General features: G+C 45.1%; 1 protein-coding gene across 5 annotated transcripts in view; it reads right to left on the bottom strand.

Moving 5' to 3' along the window:
- NXT2 (nuclear transport factor 2 like export factor 2) overlaps positions 1 to 7,168 on the bottom strand; it is a 72,552-nt gene extending 65,384 nt beyond the window's left edge. For 3 of the 5 annotated variants that reach the window (XM_074600779.1, XM_074600778.1, XM_074600780.1), the window contains exons 1-2: positions 6,686 to 7,033; positions 4,744 to 4,828 (exon numbers count right to left, since the gene is read on the bottom strand). The gene's annotated coding sequence lies outside the window, so the exon portion shown is untranslated. Of the gene's footprint in view, positions 1 to 4,743; positions 4,829 to 6,685 lie in introns of all 5 variants that reach the window. The other 2 variants (XM_074600782.1, XM_074600783.1) reach the window with 2 other exon arrangements.
- Positions 7,169 to 7,561: the final 393 nt, after the last annotated feature.

Consider the following 7,561-nt stretch of genomic DNA (forward strand, 5'->3'; position numbering starts at 1 on the left):
GTTAGTTTCAGACCTGACAAGCAAGTACAGTGTCCCACCTACCTACACATGAGCAGTAAAACATACTTAATACGCTGGGCAACTGGTCACCAAGTTCTGTGTGGAAGTTGTAGGGTGTTCTTGCATTCTACTGTCTCATCACGCCATCCTTCCAGAAAGCTGTACTAAGGGCACTGTATTAATGAGCAAACCTTGACAAGACTTTATTTCCTTCCATGAGCAAGTGGGGAAGCTGGGGGAAATTGGGTCGGAAGGAAACACGATCGTCATTTTGCTCCGTTTTCTGCCAGCGAAGGGAGCTGACTGGAGAGGGAACGTGCTTTGCCTGGCAGAGGGCTGGTAGCTCACTCCCCACTTGGGCAAAGCTCAGGGGAAATATGATTCAGAGAACTGTGTCTGAGTCACCGCTTCTTCTCCAGCCCCTTCCCAACTGTGAAGGCTGCATTTTGTCCCGAACTGGGAACTACAAGCGAAGATTCCACCTCACCCTGCATTTTGAAGTGCATCAAGGAGTTCGTAAGCATGGGCTTTCCGAGGGGCACCACACACGTTATGTTCTACTGAGCATTACTTCACTTTGCAGTCAGTAAACAAGACTAGTATATTTCATATTGACAAAAAAGGCAACCACCCACTGCTAACGACTTTGAACGGTAAAACAGCATACTTAGTATCGGTGTTTTCTAAAATGTCTATCCTGTCCTGCCACACATTTAAGATAACTACATATCTATATAGAAGATATATCCATCGCACGTATGGGAAGCCGAGACGTCAGTTACCTAAAGCGTACAGAAATCCCGCCCCCCAGACCCGCGGCGGGTCTGACGGGGCTCCCGAGGCGGCAGCGCCAGGGCGGCGGGACCCCCGCGACCGCTCTCGCGAGAGCGGCTGAGGCCTGGGCGTTGCCACAGCAACCGCCCCCTTCGCCCCCCCCGCGCCCAGTACCGCGGTGGGCGCTGCGCCCGGAGCCCGGCGGCGGCGCACTCGGGAAGGGCCTTGTCACCCCGCCAGCTCAGGACGTGGGTCCGTCCGGCGGCCATCGCCCTCCCAGCAGGAGCTCGGCCGTGGTGTCCGTGTCCTCTGCACTCGGCAGAATGGACGTGGCAACCCAGAGCAAGCTCCCACAACAACACGCAGCCGCCCAGGTCTCCGTGCCAGAGCCCGTCGCTGGTGAGCGATGGCGGCAGTGGGAACAGTCATTTGAGGTGTCACCAAGGGCACGATCTGCTCAGCCTCATGGCAGAGCTACGGGAGGAAGCAGACGGGTTAAGGAGCATCAGGGAATATGAGAAAGACTGGTGGAACCATGCCTTGCCCTCCCTGAGACCGAAATGGGAACAGCCACCAGAAAAACCCAAGATCAAGGGTATCACAGAATCATAGAGTGGTCTGGGTTGTAAGGGACCTTAAAGATCACTTAGTTCCAGCCCCCCTGCCCTGGGCAGGGACACCTCCCACTAGACCAGGTTGCTCCAAGCCCCATCCAGCCTGGCCTTGAACACCTCCAGGGATGGGGCAGCCACAGCTTCTCTGGGCAACCTGGGCCAGTGCCTCACCACCCTCAGGGTAAAGAATTTCTTCTAATACCTGATCTAAATTTCCCCTCTTTCAGTTTAAAACCGTTACCCCTTGTCCTATCACTACCCTCCCTGATCCAGAGTCCCTCCCCATCTTTCCTGTAGCCTCTTTAGGTACTGGAAGGGGCTCCAAGTTCTCACCAGAGTCTTCTCTTCTCCAGGCTGAACAACCCCAGCTCTCTCAGCCTGTCTCCATAGCAGAGGTGCTCCAGCCCCTGGATCATCTTCATGGCCTCCTCTAGACCCGCTCCAACAGCTCCAGGATCCTGCATCCTCCCCCGACCAGGCAGAAGGCAGTAGCTTAAAGGAGAGAAGTGCATGGAGTCAAGTCCACGCCATGGCAGGATCCTGGACCTGCTGGAGCGGGTCCAGAGGACCATGTTGACCATGACTAGATGAAAAATTCAATACATCTCGCTGTACAGATGAGATAGAGTTCTTTCTCTCTTATACCAAAAAGAAAAGACAATTTCTGTCAATTAGACAATAAAAGAAAATATAGAAGCTAAATGAAAATCACACCACATAAAACTGCCTAAGCAATAATCAGTTCATTAAGCGTGGCTGTGGTTAAGACAAGTAAATGCACACTCATTCCCTGAGACAGGTATTGCTGGAGAAATTCAGGTTAAAAACAATCTGACCTCCACTGGTATTCAAGTATTGACTCTCAGACTGAAACTGTCATCAGAAAAAGCCAGTACTTCAAACACACAAATGCGGTTTGCAAACTTCTATTTGCTGCCTTTACTGCTAAAGAAACCTCCATCAGGAAAGGAAGACACAGATTACTTGCAACTTCCCGAGTCAAAAAATGAAAGGCAAATAAATTATTTTTTTTTAACCTAAGGCATTTTTATAAGTGAGGATGGAGATAATAATTGCAGAAGCTATATCTAGCATAAAGCTGAAATTTCTCATTTATAAACTGTCTAGAGGGTTTTTACTGTAACTTCCATTTTTTAAATAGAATAATTTTTTAAAATCAAAGAATTAAAGACATGCTGGCTAATCAATATGTAACACCTTTTCAGTAGATATGATATACTAGCAAAGAAGGTAATAGGAAAGGTTAATTTCCATTCAATTTGGGGAAAGGATGCTTTTCCTTTATGAAAACAGTCCTGTCTGCTCATTACGATTAATACTTGAAAACTGACACTAATTATACCACTTTTTATTTTCAGTTATATAAATGGGTATCTTTACTAAAGTCTGGTTGCTTTAGTAGTTTCCATATCTCTTACTAACCTGGACATAAGGCCAAAACCTGTGTATTCCAAAAGGGCACATTTATGTTTCTTTCACCAAAGTGAAATATGCAACTGCATAATATTTCACATAATCCCAAAGCTATCATCGCTATATAACCCAAATAGCAACTATTCATAAACAGGAAAAGAAATAGGCAGAATAATCTTACTATTCATTCCTGATCCAGTGAGAAAATGTTTTGCAAACTTGAGCATATGCCTTTGAAAACCAGCATTCTGTGGTTCTTTTCCCTGCATGGTGACACTATCCCCAATTATACAAAGCAGTAAAGAAACCAAGCGTCTGAGTATTTTCTGTACACAATTATGTGATAGGATTAGATAGATGGTGAAAGGAGTATAATGGAACAAGTAAACAACCAGATCTTCATTATCAGAGAGGTGCTCAGCACCCACAGCTCCCTCTAAATTAAACTGGGCAGCTCTTTAATATGTCTGCCTTTAATCTTTGTGCCTAAAAATCTTCAATTCAAATCTATACATTTTCATAAATGAGCATCACAATAAATGCTGTGAAGGTTCTGGTATGTTATTTCAACAGCAAGGAAGGTCTGGATGAGATAAATAAGAGATCATGTAGCTCACGCCTGGAAAATGCACGTTTAGGGGACTCTTGACACACAGTGGACGTAGGGAAAAAGAAAGCCCTCAGGTTGGCTTTTACAATGATTTTTATGTAACTCTTGATACCATAATACCTGAGGTTCTCAGTCATTAACAGATTTTATCTCCAAAACCACTCTTTTGAGAAAGGAAAGAATTATTACTTCCATTTAATGACTAAGGAAATGAAGAACAAGATAGACGGAGAGATTTGCCCAAGGATGTAGGGCAAACCTGCCGCAAACTGAAGCAATGGCTCAGAATTCCTGATCTGTGCCTTAAAGAGAAGGCATTTTTGTCCTCTAGATCTTGACTAAGCAACATCCCAATCATTTCATTTTCTCATTGCACTGACATACTACAAATGGGGAAGTTTCCCTGTTTGCAGAATAACCTAGCTATAACTGATTCATTTAAAACCGCTACTCTATTTGATTTCATGAGCTAACTTTGCCTCCTGTAAAAGTCACAGTATGTCCATCCTGAGAACAGAACCACTAAAAAGTTAAAGAGTGCAGGCTACTTTAGAGATGTAAAGATAAAAATGAGACTTCTAGGGGAAGACTTTGGGCCACAAATATACATTATGAAGAATTACATTAATTTGTTTTGTGAACTAAGTTAAAACGGTTAATAAAATGTTAGAAAAGTATATACAAATTTATTATTAGTGAAACAGTGTAACACATAAAATTAAAAACTATGAAGCTTACCTTTCACTCAGCATCCTTTGGTTGCTAAGTACTTCTGGGATGATTTTATTCTAAATTTCTAAATTACAGGGAGGTAATCTGGAGTTCCTTTCCTTTTTATGAACATGTCATGTGCAAGACTGAACTAGAATTGTATTTTACTACTCAACAAAACTGATTTCTTTTTTGTCTTTTATCGGGTAATTACTCCTGTAGATGCAACTGAGGATGGGCATAATACTGGCTGGTGAAACTAGAAGAAATGAGCAACAGATCATGCGACATTGTGTCCAAAACCATCTACCTCTTAGCTGAATTAATAATATTGCTCTTTGTGGAATTTCACGGACACCTACAGGAACCCATTACTTGTCCCTCAACACTTCTGCAGCTGATGACATATATGGCCCTCCATTTGGCTCAACAGTACAACTACCAATCACTTAATTACTTCATATTATAGACATTATAGCCACTTGTGGAAACTATAATGAAAGAAATGGTTTCAAATTTCTGTTCTTTTACGGTGCCTGCCTCATGCAGGCACTTGGTAGGGTAGAAAGAGCAAATAAATGAAACACAAAGCAAACATACCTCCGGCTCTAAGAACTACAGGTTCTTCAAGTCTGGTGAAGATCAAGAGACATGAAGAGAGAATCTTGATTTCCCTTTACAGTTGCTGGAAGACAATGCAACCACAGTTAAGGAAGTATTTAATACTCAGGCTATGTTGGTTTCTGTAAGTAAAACTGAAGAATATAAAACTGACTCTATATAACAGCGGGGCACTGATTTTACAGAGTAAACTATTGTCTATGTGCTAGACTAGTAGCCAGAGAAACAGTGAGACAGAAACCTACAAAATTTGTAGAAGTTATAATAATTTGTGACATAAAAGATAGTAAAATTAGATCCTATCCCATGCCTAGACAATTATTTCACTAACGAAAGGATATCACATACTAAAAGGTATTCTTACATATTTTGTATGAGCTACAAAAATAAAAAATCACTACTACAGAAAATTGATAACTTTGATTAAATAATTGCATCAAAGACTCTAAACAACATTTCTTTGAAGAGAGATAAAACAAATGAGTTATTCTTCCTACTAATGAAAGCTGAGAAAGCATATGCAAATTAAAGATTAGTTTGCAGTTTGGGAAAGTATTTCCTAATAGTCACATGGAAAAACATGAACAATTTAAGTTTTCAGGAAGCCTAAGCACTCTGTTTAAGCCAGAGAAGGCCCATCAGAAAACTAAGTTTTTAGTAGCTCTGTTCTTCGCGGCTACCTGTGGGTCTGATCAGGCGCATCCACCCCAAAATTCTACATGACTGACTTATGCAGCCGTTGCTTTCTCAACTCCCTAGCAAAAACATTGTAATAGCAAAAGACTTTAGAAGAGACCAGAAAACACTGATATGTTTCTTCTTACATACAGAGACAGCTTATTCATAGTTACTGTCAAGCAAGCCTAGAGGTTGATGACTAAAAACACAAACACAAACAAAATAGAAAACCCAAGCCCTTTCTTTCAAATTGTTTCCTTTCTTCCTCCCACACGTATCCTTCAGCAACCAGCTAGAATAAGCATGCAATAAACACAGTTCACCTTGCTCTATAGTTTCAAGGCTTTTAATATATTTAAAATTTTAAAACCACTTTAAATTTTCATGTAAAAGTACAGAAAGAAATCCGAATTATGTATGGAAATGCCCAAGCAATCTCAGCTCCACCCAACCAACAGACCACATAGAAAAGAATGAAAAATAAAAGGAATACATCTTCAAAAACCAGTTTAATTCTACCAGGGACTATCAACAATATAATGCAATATAATTGTATAGCTATTGCAGGATAGCACTGCATGGCAGAATCGACGTTATTGGGGTGTCTGGTTATGTATTTTCATACTAACATGTCTGAATTTCTTTAAAAACTAAACTTAATCTCAGTTTCCTAGTGTTTATATAACTACATTTCTGTAGTTACAACTTATTCACTGTATTGCTGTAACACTTAGGAACTATAATCATGGACAAGAACATATTGTGTTGGATGCTGTGAAAACACAAAACAAGATTGCAGTTTAAACACATGAAGAGCAGGCAGCAAACACAGAAAATGGAAAAAGAAATAACAAGGCATTAACAATCAATATCGCAAGTACACGATTTGGTGTACCAGCTTCCAAACGGAGTTACTGGAGACTCCAAGATATCTTTTCCCACATCTGAGGGGCAGAATGAAAGAAAACACCAAGCTATTTATCCAGAAATTTAACAAGTGGGTGGTGCAAGTCGGTGTCAGGGATTGGCAAGAGCTGCCATCTCAATAATGAATCATCGGTGAGGCTGACAAAAAACAACCTTGAACGCGAACCGAGTCCATCCTGCCTGGCTGAGGGAGAAGGGAGAGGTGGGGACAAGACACATGGACAAAGCCACTGGGTCTTTGCAGTTGTAGTATGGAAACAAAGGTTATTTTTACACTTATATAACTGATATACGTAAAGCCCTAACTTTAATGTACCTGTGGCAGGAGCACTCGTACTAAACACGCGAAGGCAGCAGGGCCTGCTCGGAGCCGGGTGTGAGGGGAGCTGCCCCCGACCTAGGCCTGCGGATAGGTCACAGAACCTCCGCGCTCCCCTCGCAATTAAACCCCGCCATTAGGACGCCGGCAAAGGAATTAATTAACATCGTAAGACAGCGCGGCGGAGTCCTGCCGAGGGCCCGGCGCGGTTCCACCCGCCCCAGACATGGCGTCAGGGCCGCCGCTGCGCCCGCGGCCCGGCTGGACGGGGAGGGGGGGCTCGACGGCCCCTCACCCGTCGTGTTTCCACCTAACACTCGGTGATGACGTCACCCGCCCCACAGGGGTGACGCAGGCCGCTCACGTGCCCAAACCGAGGCTGGCCAGCCCCGAACCGCCACAAGCGTCACGCGGCACCCGCCTCCAACGGCCGCCCGCGCGCCGCCAGGTTGTTTACTCCCTGCGCCGCCGGGCGCGCCCGCTCACCCCTCCCGCCCTGCCGCCACCGCCCCGCGCGCTCAGCGGGCCCCGCCCAGCCTCCCCGCGGGCCAATCGGCTCTTCCCAAAGGCAGCCGGGCGAACGCAACGTCAGCCGGCAGCTCTCACCGGACGGGACTTTGCCGCCGATTGGCCAACGGGCCCGCCCGTCTCCCCAAGGCCCCGCCTTCCGTTTTACTCGCGCCGCCAAGCACGCACCGCCCCCCACCCTCGTCTCCCCGTCTCCCCCCCTTCCCCGCGGTGTGTGTGCGGCGCGGATTCGCTGGCGCCCCGGCCGCTCATCCCTCTCCGCCAGTCAGCGCCGGCCCCGCCTCCTTCCCCGCTCACCCCTCTCCAGCACAGGAAACACCCTGCCCCATCGCCGCCAGCCCGGGG

The sequence above is a fragment of the Larus michahellis genome, chromosome 9 (assembly GCF_964199755.1).
Source record: "Larus michahellis chromosome 9, bLarMic1.1, whole genome shotgun sequence".
NCBI lineage: Eukaryota > Metazoa > Chordata > Aves > Charadriiformes > Laridae > Larus > Larus michahellis.